Source organism: Ctenopharyngodon idella, chromosome 24 (assembly GCF_019924925.1).
Source record: "Ctenopharyngodon idella isolate HZGC_01 chromosome 24, HZGC01, whole genome shotgun sequence".
In the NCBI taxonomy this organism is placed as follows: domain Eukaryota; kingdom Metazoa; phylum Chordata; class Actinopteri; order Cypriniformes; family Xenocyprididae; genus Ctenopharyngodon; species Ctenopharyngodon idella.
In genome coordinates this window covers 5,583,935-5,599,476 of record NC_067243.1, presented here as the reverse complement: position 1 = coordinate 5,599,476, position 15,542 = coordinate 5,583,935, and positions in this window count along the sequence as shown.

The following is a 15,542-nucleotide window of genomic DNA, read 5'->3' as shown; positions in this document are numbered from 1 at the left end:
ATTTAACTAAACGTTTAAAATTTGAGAGCTACACCAAAAGGGAAGGTTTTCAACAAACAATCACATTTTGGTCTCAATGCACCACATTTGAGTCGAACATTTGAGTTTTTTTTTTTGTTTTTGATGCTTCAGTCTTTCATTGTATAAAATGTTTCACATCACAGGTTTGGAACGACATGAGGGCGAGTAAATGATGACTTTTTCATTTTTGTGTGAACTGTTCCTTTAAGTCCACAGAGGTTATTTTCTTATGATAATCAGCTCTTTGTTTTCCTAATTCACCCTTTCCTTTGCTTTCTGTTTTCTTTCATTAGCTCTCTCGAGTGTCTTTTCAGCGGCTCATCACGGAAGCTTGTCTTATCTTATTAAAAGCAAATTAAAACAAAAGATTTCTCGCCACGGCGACACGCAAAGGCCTGCTTTAATTACCAGCACTTTGAACCCTGAGCGTGTAAAGTGCCGCGTTGTTCTCGTCAGTATAACGCAGCACAATTGGAGGAGATGTGACCACTTGCACGCGCAATCAGCGGGTTCCTCGAGTTCTCTCGTGCACCTTCATCAGTGCGTGCAAACCGAGCCGATGGCTCTCGGAAAGCGCTAACAAATCTAATGACTAATGATGTGCAGGTGTTTGCCACCGATCCGGCCGCTGGAACAGCGTTTCATTTTGCGGTGCAGCAGTTGGCGAGCGCTTGGGAAAGCTGGTCGTGATTCAGTGTGTTTGGTGTGTCGTTTGAATGTAATCTGTCTCTGGGGACGAGGGGCCCTGCGACAATCTGAGAATCTGACAAGGCTGCCGCTCCTTACAACACTACAACGTGCATGAAGTTCAGGTTACTGAGGATACCGCGCCACCTGCTGGTGGACAGTGATATTGTCAGTAATCTCAGTGAGGGTTACTGGTGAAAAAATATATTTCACCAGTGCTTTAGAGGACGCTTAAAGGGATAGTTCACCCAAAAATGATCATCCAAGGTGTATATGACTTGCGCATTTTGCGTAGTCGCCCGCCGGAAGCTAGTTATTTGAATTTATGAAGTTTTAAATATGGATATTTTGTCTTACAAAAACGCATTGCTTCGCTTCAGAAGGCCTTTATTAACCCCCTGAAGTCGTATGGATTACTTTTTTTGTTTTTTTAATGGATGGAAGCATTATTTTTTACTTATTTTTGACCTATATATTATTATTTCACTACCATTATAAAGCTTGGAAGAGCCAGGATATTTTAAAATATATCTCTGATTGTGTTCATCTGAAAGAAAATAGTCATATACACCTAGGATGATTTGAGGGTGAGTAAATAATGGGATAATTTTTATTTTTGGGTGAACAATTCCTTTAACAGTGTGAAAAATGATAATATATATTTTGTTATGAAACGCTAGATATTTTATATATTATCAGCTAGATATTGGTGCTTTTGTGTAAAACTTTTGATGCTGATATCCAATATTTGTGAATCATTCTTTTTAATGGATCCGTATCAAAAGGATTTTTTTGTTTAGTATTAATCATAAATGTCTGGAAAGGCCATAGAAATGTCATGCAAATTCATCAAAAAGGCAGCCCTGAATGTGATTTACCTGGTACTTAATATGATACTTTTGTAAATGCTTTTTTAAATCATTGGGTGTGGTAATTTGGGCATTTTTTAGCATGCACATTGGTTTGTTTAATATCAAACGACATGACATTTACTGAATTATTGACTGTGCACATACTGTGCCCTCTACTGGTTACCACAGAAACTACAAACTTACTGTCATTCTATGATTTATATCAAAGTACCACATCTGCATACAACTTGGTATTGCAACTGCTTGTTTTGTAAGTGAAGATAGGTTAGTTAAGCGAATTTAATTCTTGATATGGATTGATATGGGGACACTTTACAAGGATAAAAAGTTATTCCAAATTGAGGTATGCAATTATAAGCAATTCTCCTGGTTGTCTAAAGTTTTTCTGCAAGAATTGATTTTTATTATCATGCTAACTGCCTTTCATTGTTTATTATTTTTCCAAAATATTTAATTTCTTGTGAACCTTGTGTGACATTCCGAAATGATCCAGCTGTTTTCAAGTGCCTGCCATGTTTCTCATTGGAATATTGGTAGGCTATTAGTTGTGTGTTTGGTATCTAATATACTGAAAATGAACAGCCTAGGAGCAATATTCATTCACGGCTCTGCAAATAAGTGCACAAAACTTAGTAAGTTAATTGAAAAGCAACAAATACCTTTTCAGTGGAAAATTCCCAGCGGCAGTTGTCCACAATCTGATGCGCTGCAGCGACATCAACTGGCAGCGTTGAGTACTGCATCATTCCAGTGTGAGGCGTGCAGTGAAGAAGTATTCCAACTCCACACTGATGCATCTTTGTTTTGGGATGCAAACAATCTTGCCTTCCCACATTAACTTCGGGAATATTCTGTGTTTTACAACATAATATTTCTGAGAAAAAGTAATTAGCTGTAGTTGTGGTCTCTAAAACTACTATTAACTAGGTTGATGTTGAATTATATTTTCCTAGCATTGCTCCACTTAATAGTCTTGAACGTAACATTTCTCTGTGATTTGGCCCTGGAGATGTGTCTGTAATTGCATGGTTTCCAGGCCTAATTACGCTAAACGCAACTGAAGTTTATTGTCTTTTGCATCAAGGGAGAACTGCACAACTCCAATATTAACCGAACTGTCCTCATTTCTTCCTGTCCGACAATTTATAGCATGATTCGATCAAGTTCCCGTAAGTACAACTGATGAGTTTTAGTTTGGTTGACGGGAAAGCACTCGATGGTCAGGCCGCTGTGGGGCTCATCTGGTCAACAGAAACTTTTCTGCCGTCTTCAGCCACGTCCCATTGACAGAGTTTGACCAAAAGCAAATAAATTCAGCGAAAATGAGAGAACATTCGAGCAGAACAAAAAATATGCAGTCCATTCTCATTCAAGTCTGTTAGCAAAATTATAAAGTTGTATTTGAATGCAAGTAAAAATTTTCTGTACCACTTAGCTAAAATAAAATGGCAAGAAAAAGCCTGCATTTGTTTTTTATTATAACTATTTTAAAGGGATAGTTCACCCAAAAATGAAAATTATCGCATGATTTACTCACCCTCAAACCATCTTAGATGTACGTATATGACTATCTACTATCTATTTACATGATTTTGAAGCCCAAAAAGCACATCCATCCATCATAAAAGTAATTCATACAGCTCCAGGGGGTTAACAAAGGCCTTCTGAAGTGGTGATGGGTTTTTGTAAGAACAATATGGATATTTATAACTTTGTAAACTACAATAACTGGCTTCCGGCAACAGCCGTACGCAGGTCTAGTTCCGGCGGAAGAGTGACCTCTGACCCGACACATGACAAAGGATGTAGGAGGAGCATAAGCCTAGACGCCTCTCATGGTTCAAACAAATATGGCTGTGCAACAAACTCAAGCTCCTCTTCTCTTAAATCGAAATCTTCTGACATTTCTCTTTAAAAATTCTCGTTTTAGACTTCTAATTTGTGACCGGAACTAGACTCGCATACGGCCATTTGCCAGAAGACAGTGATTATAGTTTATGAAGTTGTAAATATGAAGATATTTCTTACAAAACCCATCGCTTCACTTCAGAAGGCCTTTATTAACCCCTTGGAGTCATATGGATCACTTTTATGATGGATGAACGCGCTTTTTTGGGCTTCAAAATCTTGAGCCCCATTCACTACCATTATAAAGCTTGGAAGAGCCAGGATATTTTTTAATATATCTCTGATTGTGTTTGTCTGAAAGAAGATAGTCATACACACCTAGAATGGCTTGAGGGTGAGTAAATCATGGGATAATTTTCATTTTTGGGTGAACTATCCCTTTAAGATAATATATGTGTGTGCATATACACTGATGAGCCTTCAGGTCCTGTAGGTTGCGACTTGGAGCCACCGTGGATCAAACTTGTTGGTCCAGCACATCCCACTGATGCTAAATTATATTGAGATCTGGGGAATTTGGAGGCCAGGGCAACACCTTGAACTCCTCAACTTCCTCATACCATTCCTGAACAATGTGTGCGGTGTGCATTATCCTGCTGAAAGAGCCACCAGAGAACACCATTGTCATGAAGGAGTGAACCTGGTCTGCAACAATGTTTAGGTAGGTGGCACGTGTCAAATGTACGTCCACATGAATGGCTGGACCCAGGGTTTCCCAGCAGAACATTGCCCAGAGCATCACACTCCCTCCACCGGCTTGTTGTCATCCCACAATGCATCCTGGTGCCATTACATCACCCAGGTTAACGGGACTCATCAGATCAGGTGACCTTCTTCCATTGCTCCAAAGTCCAGTTCTGATGCTCATTGTAGGTGCTTTCAACGGTGAACAGGGGTCATCATAAGCACTCTGATTGGTCTGTAGCCCAATACGCAGCAGTGTGATGTACTGTGTTGTCACACATAACCATCATTGCAATTTTGTGTGACTGATCCCACAGTAGACCTTCTGTTGGCTCAGACCAGGTGAGATTGTGCATGGATGAGCCTTGGGCGCCCAACACCATGTCGCCGGTTCGTACCTCCTCGGATACTTGGTAAATTCTCACCACTGCAGACTGGGAACAACACAAGCCTTGCCTTTTCAGAGATACTCTGATCCAGCAGCCCTGCAATAACAATCCTTCCCTTGTCAAAGTCACTCAGATCTTTATTCCTGTCCATCCAACAGGTTGATTACGAGAACTGATTATTTGCCACCATCTAATCTACCCAGACCTTCATATGTGGCCTTGTTAGGGGATTATCATCAATATTTGCTTGACTGGTCATAATGTTTTGGCTCATATATTTCAGTCAGAGGGTTTGGCATGGTGATGGATATGACAATGTTAATGCATTTGGTCTTGGTGGAATACATCTGCTTTGCTGCTAGTCCAGAGACTTCCAATACATCCACAGACATGCTGCTGCACATATACATGAAAATACCTGTAGCAGATCTATATACGGTAGGTGGAGCAGGGGGAGGTGGAGGGTTTCCGATTACAGCAAACACAGAACCAAATGATTTACAAGTTAAGCAGCGAGCTCATTGGCTGCAGAATCAGTCCAATCAGCTCGAGCCATGTTAGATGATGTAATTGTTTACAGATTGCATTAAGAATCAGCCTGTGCCATCTAGAGTTTCCTGACTGAACTATATATATATATATACACACACATACATATACTATGGTTTGGCATAATTATTCTGCTGACAATATATTCTAAGAATGTTTTGCTTACGTTCCCATTAAGTTATGAAAATGATTTTTCTAAAAGTTAAGCATAATTTCTAACACCGTGTTTATTCACGTAACAATTTTTCGCACACAGACCCATTCGATCACAGCAACATGGTAAAATCTTCCTCAATCGTATGCCACGTACCCATAGTTTTCACAGCTTTAGTAAATGTGGATTTGTTTCCACACCAGCTTTTCCAGTCATCTGTCACTCATCAGCCCAGAAAACAGCACCTAATGACTTTCACAAGTCAACGTGGAATAATTGTTTATAATCCATCAGCCAGTCCTGTTTGAGTTTAAAATTGAGAGCTGAGCTCATTTTGCATATGGCGAATTTAAAACCAGCCTAATGTGGAAAATGAAATGCTAGCATTTGAAAAACACAACTTTATTAACAGGTCTGAGAATGCCATTGACATCCACATTGACGATGAGGTCATGTTTACACAGCGTCTGCTTGAAGATGAGTCCCAGAATGCACACACACATTCATAAAATGTTAACGGTTGTCTTTTCCATCTTGCAGTCGGCAAACACCAGACTTAAGCTCATAGATGAACCTGTAAGTAGATCTTCATGTGTAGAAATCAACAAACTACCTTTATAAAGTTTGTTTAGCATGTGAAATGCAATTGCACCCGTACTGGTGGATAGATGAAGATGATCTTCTCATGCAAAAAAAAGAGATTATATTAGCTCACATACAGAAATTAGGTTAACGCTACAGAGGCCAGGTAAGCTGTCATTATCCGAAGAGAGATCATGTTATTAAGATGTCACACGGTAGCCAGTTTAAAGTGTACGCAGCTTGATTGATTGCGTGAGTGCTTCATGTGATAATGGAAAAGTCACAAATGATTATATTTTCTTTGACAAGGAGCACTAGCTTCCATTTCAATCCTCACGCCACGCTAACCCAAACCCAGGGGTGCGAATAATCCCACAAGGCAGCTGAAAACATTCTGATCTAAAACAGCATCGCAGCTTTTCTCGCCCTTAATGATGAATGATTTAAGGTGACCAACTTTCTTTGCGGCGTTTCAGTCTTGCACACGTATCACATTAGCTGCCAGGCCGTAGGCTGACCAACAGTTGTACCATGTTTGGATTTCGTGCGAAAGAAATCTGTGTGATCGCCAAGATCTCCAAGCCACAATTTAATACACCCGTCTACATTTACAGCAGATTTTGTGCTGAATGTAAAGCGGCAAAATCTAATATTGTATAAACAATAATGAATAATGACGTGTGTGTGTGTTGTAAGACTGATTTCAGTAGCGTCGATGGACATCTGAGGAAAAAATGGCATTCGTGAGAGCAGTTCTCTGTTAAAGGTGAAGTGTGTAATTATTTTTGTGTTAAAATACTTTCTTGTATCCCAGTTTAATGTCCCTATTCGGACAGTAATTGTTTCTCATGGGGACGTCTTGCGTGGCATAAAATATGTAAAATTGCACTTCATGGTCAGTCACCTGATTGTCAGCTGTGAACAAAATGTCTGTTATTGCTTGAACAGTTAATGCATTCATATTTAATTTAATAATTGGAAAATAAAATCACATTTACTACACTATCGACGCACTTAAATGGTTTTCTGTCTTGCATTTTATCTCTTAAAATGAGCAGAAATAAGTTAACGCAGACTAGTACAATACGTAAACATTTGACTCGGCTACTTGGTTAACTAGTAAATTATGCCGTCATGTTCTCTTGCGTTCGGATGCTGGTGTTTGTGACGCAATCGTGTGAGACACTTCTGGAGGGAATTAAACCAAATTATTCTGATGACAGGCTTTGGCTCGGGCATTTCAGAACCACCAAACGAACATTTGAGATGCTGCGATGCGATTGGACCGCTGGTTAGTCCAGTTATCCAATCACATCCTCTGCCGAGGCAAAGTCACGTGAGTTTTTTGTTGCGCATCAAGGGATTTATTCGGTAAATTGTATTTTATTGCACGTCTTCTTATCGTTTTTTGTGCACAATTTTAGAATTTATGCGCATCTTGGTGTTTACAACCAGCGTTTTTTTTTTTTTTTTTAATCCCAAAATTCACATAAAAATAGGTAAATGGAAACATAGTCATTGAAATATTTATGTTTTCATTTTAGCCAAGCACAATATTAAGATGTCACCCGTTACCACTGATAACATAAGCTGGGTTTTCATTACAGATTTGTGCAAAGCTTTTGAGATATTTTTTAAATGTTGATAAAAAACTATTGCGAAATGACGGTGTTTCCATTAACTGATGTTATGTGACTAAAACGTAATTTTTACCTCTCATGATAAGTCGTTCCAAAAATCACGCCAATGGATGTTAGTAGGTTTAAGTATATCGCAGCCACCGCACTAGCCATTATTTTTAATCGAAGGAGACACAGAGGCGTGTTATCCAAGCATTAATGGCAAGGAAATCCCCTTATACATGGAAGTGGCCACGTATGAGGTGTTTCTGGTTGTTTCTCCCTGCTATCTTTTTTTTTTTTTTTTCATTTATTTGTATAGCGCTTTTCACGATACATATCGTTTCAAAGCAGCTTTACAGAGAATGCATATCAACATTACAATTTGGAGACTGCAGTTAGCTAATAATGTAATAATTTAGGCGATTAACATACAATCACTGTTAGCAATGTAATTGGAGGTAGAAGCAAAGAGCTCCTGGAAAAATGAATTACATATTAACAATAATTAGGATTTATAGAATGTGAATGTGCGTGTTGATCCAGATGTTGCATCTTCTGAAGTCATCGCAGGAGTTGGCGCCGTCTCTTCGATTTATTTGTTGTTTAGATCTGTGATGTGCCACGCATTATGTAATCACGTTGGAAAGGTCACGCGTGACGTAGACAGAAGTACCATGAGTTTTTCACCTTACCGCGGTACTTCCACCTACGTCACGGGTGACCTTTCCAACGTGATTACATAATGCACAGAGCATCACAGAGCAGTGCAAGGTGAGCATTTGTGGTTAAAAAGTATATAATTTTAAACATTTTTAGAAAATGACAGATCATTTCTCTAGATAAGACTCTTATTCCTCGTCTGGGATCATGTAGAGCTCTTTGAAGCTGCACTGAAACTGACATTTGGACCTTCAACACATTGGTATCTGTTAAAGTCCACTATATGGAGAAAAATCCTGGAATGTTTTCCTCAAAAACCATTTCTTTTCGACGGAAGAAAGAAACACATGAACATCTTGGATGACATGGGGGTGAGTAAATTATCAGGAAATTTAAATTCTGAACTGAACTAATCCTTTAATATCTTAAGTCATTTTGCTTCTCAAGTAAATGCATCTTGATTTAAGAATGTTTAAATATCTAAAAAAGAGACAAAAAACTTGCATTGTTTTTTTGTTTTTTTTGCAGTGTGCAGCAAATCCCCAACTGATGTAAGTTGTTGATTTGATCCGACAGCTTTAACTAGGGTTTTCCAGAAGTGTAGTAAGACAAATGATTTCATAAACAGGTGCGTGACACCACAAGGTAATTATACACTAGATAATGGGGAATTAAGAGAGAGGTGATAAATCAATATTCTCTTACACCGACAGCGGCAGTATGTAAAACTACTCTAGACTCCACATCATATTTCAACCAGGAGTTCAAACCACATTCCCGTTATGCCCCGTTTGGCAGCTGCATTGTTGGGTCCATGTGCATGCAATGTGTAATTGAGAATTTGCTTTTCCTTCACAGGAATCATTCTTCAGAGAGGTCAGATGCGGATGGCGTGAGTGGTTCGCGTTGTGTCCGGTATCAACGTGATCTCATCACACTACAAAAAAATACTTAATCTGTATTTCTGTCTGGTTTTCGGTACAAATATCAAAACATTCTAAAATCAAGATAGATTTACTTGAGAAGCAAAATGACTTAAGATATTAAGTCTGAAAAATGAGTTGGATCAAATCAATTGAGTTTATGCCAATGCGGTCCAAAAAAAACAAAACGTGTTGGCTCTGAAACCACAGAGACTTCACATATTGTCAGAATTATTGTAAATACGAGTTTCCTAGTTGGAAATTGGACATGAATGCCCTCTCAAGCCGTATTTACTCTATTAGAATTTACTAGTTTCCCAATAGCCGGGTTCCCGAGTTGCGCGTGTCATAAACTTTATGGTATTTACTGGTATTCTTTATTAGTTTTTTTCCTCAGCAGTTACATCGCCTTGTATTTTCATTCAAGTAGCGCATATTTACATATATGAATAACCATTTGAAGCATATTGTCTGATTTATACACAGCAAAAATAGCATGTATTTGACCGAAAGTCCAGAATCGACAGCAAGCTGACTGTCTAGATAGCGCTGTGAATGTTTATGTGGTTGTACGCTACATTTTATTCAGTACATTTTGGCTTTAATAAGATTTCCTCAAGAATTAAGCAAGAATAAATCTGGTGTCCTCCGTTACGTTTACCCTTTCCGACAACAAAACACTTGAACGCAACACACTCGAAATCATGACTTTTTCACAAATTTCCGATAGCACGTGCAGGCAGTATTGATACAGACATTGTAGTTGCCTGATCAGAAACATGGCATGGCAGGCTTTTGGAGTCAGACCCTGATGCAAAGTGAACCTCATCTGCAAATAGAAAATTAGCTTCTGAGAGTTTCTACATGAGGGGAACATAGCTCCTTATTGACTTCTTTCGGATCCTTATCCAAGCTCTCAAAATGTGGCATTCAGGCTTTGGCGAGCAGCACCACAACCTCAAAAGAAGCCTGCTTTCCACTAAAGACATGTCCCAGCATTCAGACTCGAGGTAATCATGCTGAGAACAGAAGCCAGACTGCGGATTCGGCCCGGTGTATCCGCATACACTGGTCCTGGATTGAAAACGAACATGACTCGGCATTCATTATCCATACCAAACTGTGCCTGAATGGAAGAGCCTTTGGGATTTATGTCGCTCCAGGTTGCTGATTTTATGTTGTGCAAGTCTAGTAAAGGTCGTCTTGATGGTCCAATTTGAGGTTAGTCAAGTCTAACCAAATGCTTTCCATTACAGTAGTGTTCATTGTCAAAGGTGGCTGACGGCACGGCAAGCTGATGTAAGTTTTTTTTTCAACTAGAAAATGAAACTAAATTTACACCTGGTCACTTTATGCATTTTTATTGATCCGATAGCTATCTTATTTGTTAAAAGCGTCATTTACACTTGGCAACACAAATGTGTCTCCACAAAACGAATATAAATCCGAACTTCAATTCCTGTGCTCTATGCAAATTTAACGGAGTTCACGCCAACAAAAGCAACAGATACGCGCTTTATTTTTTATATCACCAGCTAATTTCAAGATCAGAGACTGCAATTGGAGAAAGAGCAGCATCAGCACTGGTAAGATACTTTTGAAGATGATTGTGTTTTGAGCGTCTGCGACTTACTTTCAGTTTCATTTGCGGCAGTTTGCGCGTTGGTTTACTGAAGAAATACTACTCATCTGCAGCGATGCGTGTTGCAGTAGTGCTGTCATATCTGGCTATAACATGTCATATAGCCTATAACACACTCTCACACGTTTATTTTTTAACATTGTGGGAGGAGTAAAATTTACATATGTGGTTTTAGTAGCAGGTTTTGCTATGTTTCACCCGTTTCACTTGAAACGGGCCACGCATCAGAAGGGGCCTCCATCTGCTTGCGCTCGAAGAAGAGCCCCGCCCCCCGCCATCATGGAAATTAATGGGGGCTTGGGGCAAAAATGCCACCCAAACAATTAAAATATATGGGGCAAAAATGTCCCTGTATGAGTCGGCGCTGTTAGCCTAGTGATTAGTGTGCCGACATACGGCGCAAATGCGTTCACGGCGACCCGACTTCAATTCCCGTCTCAAGCTCCTTTGTCGTTCCTGCCCCCCTCTCTGCAGCAATGTTTTCCTGTCTGCTCTCTACTGTCCTCTCCGAATAAAGGCACAAAAAGCCCATGAATATAACTTAAAAAAAAGTCCCTGTATGAGTTTAATATTTATAACAGGATATAGAGTGATGTTTTCCCGAATATCAGCACGATGTGATTGATTTTATTTAACAGTTCAATAAACAAGAAGTTAATGTTTGACTTAGAACCTAACTTAAACTTAATAACTTAATAACTTAGACTTAGAACCTTGTCTGTTTTTGCTCTATTCCTCAACAAATCCAGAGTAGAATGAGTCTGCGTTTTGAAGGAATCGTTTGACTGAATGATTGAATGACTCACTTGTTAAGACAATGATATAAGAAATAAGAGTCAGCGCCAATAGCCTTGTGGGCAGCGCGCCGACATATAGCGCAGTTGCGCTTCGGGCGTCCCAAGTTCGAGTCCTGGCATGTGGACCTTTCCCGATCCCGTCCCCCTCTCTCTCCAACTTCGCTTCCTGTCAACTTTCTGTCTCGTCATAATAAAGGCAAAAACGCCAAAAATAAATCTTAAAAATAAGAGTTAACAATTGTTTGCAGAACCTTCGTCAGTAACTGTGTGCGTCCTGAAGCACATCACAGCCTAGGAGGCCTGTAAGGGCTCGAGCCGCGGACAACCAGAGGCAAACCTAGACGCCTCTCTCGGGTTTGGCATGCCAGATAAATCTGTTTCCCTGGCCAGGAGAGGGGCTTCCAGCTGAACCAGCTCCTACACAAACACAACCTTGCCCACTGGCTGATTTTATTTAGCCATTGGTCAAGAGTACTTAATAATATTTAAAGAGACAGAAAGACGTCGCTTCGCCAAAACAGAAAAAGCTTAGTTCACTTCTCCGTCCTCCAGGATTCCCAGTAGAGAATGAGGGAAATGCAAGGAAACAGATTCTATTGGGAGCGTTCAGCTGGTTATGACAAGCTCAGGAGGAGAACGAGAATTACGTCAGGTTAGCGCAGATGGCGATCTAGTGGTCAAAAATCAGAGAGTCTAGTTACCGGCAATGACAGACTTAAATACCCAGAACTCCAGTATATGCGTGTTATTTTTCAGGCCTGTACTGTTATTATGACGAACCCGATTACAGATATAAAGTACATTTAACTTGAGAAGTTCTGGAGAAAGTATGTGTTACAATGCAATTTTTTTTTTTTTTGTCTTGTCTAAACATCCTTAAATCAATATACATTTACTTGTGATGTGAAATGATCTAAGATATTAAGTCTTGCTTTCTGAAAAAGTTATCAAAATTGAGATTATGCTTAAAACAAGAAAAATATCTGCCAGTGTTTAAAATTAAAACTTAATTCAAAACAAGTTTATTTTTCTTACCCCACTGGCAGATATTTTTTCAGTTCTAGGTGGTTGCTAAAGGAATTGAAAGATGATTGCTAGGGTGTTGTAGGTGGTGGCTAGGGTGTTGCTATATTGGTGCTGTGGTGTTCTAAGTAATTTAATTGCTAGATGGTTGCTAAGGTGTTGCTATATTGGTGCTGGTGTGTTCTAATTAGTTGTTAGAGAATTGCTAGATGGTTGCTATTGCTAGATGGTTGCTAGGGTGTTGCTATATTGGTGCTGGGGTGCTCTAAGTAGTTGTTAGGGAATTGCTAGATGGTTGCAAGGGTGTTGTTATATTGGTGCTGGGGTGTTCTAATTAGTTGTTAGAGAATTGCTAGATGGTTGCTATTGCTAGATGGTTGCTATGGTGTTGCTATATTGGTGCTGTGGTGTTCTAAGTAATTTAATTGCTAGATGGTTGCTAAGGTGTTGCTATATTGGTGCTGGTGTGTTCTAATTAGTTGTTAGAGAATTGCTAGATGGTTGCTATTGCTAGATGGTTGCTAGGGTGTTGCTATATTGGTGCTGGGGTGCTCTAAGTAGTTGTTAGGGAATTGCTAGATGGTTGCAAGGGTGTTGTTATATTGGTGCTGGGGTGCTCTAATTAGTTGTTAGAGAATTGCTAGATGGTTGCTATTGCTAGATGGTTGCTAGGGTGTTGCTATATTGGTGCTGGGGTGTTCTAAGTAATTTAATTGCTAGATGGTTGCTAAGGTGTTGCTATATTGGTGCTGGTGTGTTCTAATTAGTTGTTAGAGAATTGCTAGATGGTTGCTAGGGTGTTGCTATATTGGTGCTGGGGTGTTCTAAGTAGTTGTTAGGGAATTGCTAGATGGTTGCTAGGGTGTTGCTATATTGGTGCTGGGGTGTTCTAAGTAGTTGTTAGGGAATTGCTAGATGGTTGCTAGGGTGTTGCTATATTGGTGCTGGGGTGCTCTAAGTAGTTGTTAGGGAATTGCTAGATGGTTGCTAGGGTGTTGTTATATTGGTGCTGGGGTGTTCTAATTAGTTGTTAGAGAATTGCTAGATGGTTGCTATTGCTAGATGGTTGCTAGGGTGTTGCTATATTGGTGCTGGGGTGTTCTAAGTAATTTAATTGCTAGATGGTTGCTAAGGTGTTGCTATATTGGTGCTGGTGTGTTCTAATTAGTTGTTAGAGAATTGCTAGATGGTTGCTAGGGTGTTGCTATATTGGTGCTGGGGTGTTCTAAGTAGTTGTTAGGGAATTGCTAGATGGTTGCTAGGGTGTTGCTATATTGGTGCTGGGGTGTTCTAAGTAGTTGTTAGGGAATTGCTAGATGGTTGCTATTGCTAGATGGTTGCTAGGGTGTTGCTATATTGGTGCTGGGGTGCTCTAAGTAGTTGTTAGGGAATTGCTAGATGGTTGCTAGGGTGTTGTTATATTGGTGCTGGGGTGTTCTAATTAGTTGTTAGAGAATTGCTAGATGGTTGCTATTGCTAGATGGTTGCTAGGGTGTTGCTATATTGGTGCTGGGGTGTTCTAAGTAATTTAATTGCTAGATGGTTGCTAAGGTGTTGCTATATTGGTGCTGGTGTGTTCTAATTAGTTGTTAGAGAATTGCTAGATGGTTGCTAGGGTGTTGCTATATTGGTGCTGGGGTGTTCTAAGTAGTTGTTAGGGAATTGCTAGATGGTTGCTAGGGTGTTGCTATATTGGTGCTGGGGTGTTCTAAGTAGTTGTTAGGGAATTGCTAGATGGTTGCTATTGCTAGATGGTTGCTAGGGTGTTGCTATATTGGTGCTGGGGTGCTCTAAGTAGTTGTTAGGGAATTGCTAGATGGTTGCTAGGGTGTTGTTATATTGGTGCTGGGGTGTTCTAATTAGTTGTTAGAGAATTGCTAGATGGTTGCTATTGCTAGATGGTTGCTAGGGTGTTGCTATATTGGTGCTGGGGTGCTCTAAGTAGTTGTTAGGGAATTGCTAGATGGTTGCTAGGGTGTTGTTATATTGGTGCTGGGGTGTTCTAAGTAGTTGTTAGAGAATTGCTACATGGTTGCTATTGCTAGATGGTTGCTTGGGTGTTGCTATATTGGTGCTGGGGTGTTCTAAGTAGTTGTTAGAGTATTGCTAGATGGTTCCTAGGGTGTTACTATATTGGTGGTGGGGTGTTCTAAGTAGTTGTTAGAGAATTGCTAGATGGTTGCTAGGGTGTTGCTATATTGGTGGTGGGGTGTTCTAAGTAGTTGTTAGAGACTTGCTAGATGGTTGCTAGGGTGACTGTGTTGGCACCTTGCGTTGGCTGCATCTGGGTCCTGCACTTGAACACATCGCAAAGACTACATGACTACTGACTGCCAACTAGCATGTTCTTTCTGCGCCTGGTGTGTAAGGAAATAACTGTCTATGTCAGCAGGTATCAATAGTCTATATATTCGCCATTCAAAAAGGGAAACCGAAACTAGGATTTCACTGCAGATATACAAACTGCAAACAAAACAGCGCTTGCTTACCATTCTGAATATCAATCATGGGTGACTGGTCCTACTAGCACCGTGACGAGTGAGATTCGAACCCGGCATGGGAAGCAGACACACTAATAAGGACACTAAAGACCGCAGCCACTAGCGGCAGGCAGTAGCTAGTGCGCCTCTTGAGGCCAGGGGTGTGAGGTTTACCTGCACAGCTCTTTACTAGCCCGACAGATGTTGGCCAATGGCTGACTGTCGGCTTGGTGTGTCACAGCCCTTTTAGGTAGTTGATAGGACATTGCTAGATGGTTTCTAGGGTTAATAGCTTCTGTAATTTTGCTTCTCAACTAAATGCATTTTGATTTAGGAATGTTAAGATATTTTTTACTGGAAAACCAGACAAAAACACAAAGTAAGAAAATCATTCTCATTCATCCTAATGGCAGTTGTTTGGTCACTGGTGAAGCATCTGTGTAATTGCAAAACAAGCACTTTTGTGGCACATATACATGCTGAGGCTAACTGGAACAGTTAACCAGCCAAACCCTGACCTATAATGACAGTCTGGGGTAAATCACCATC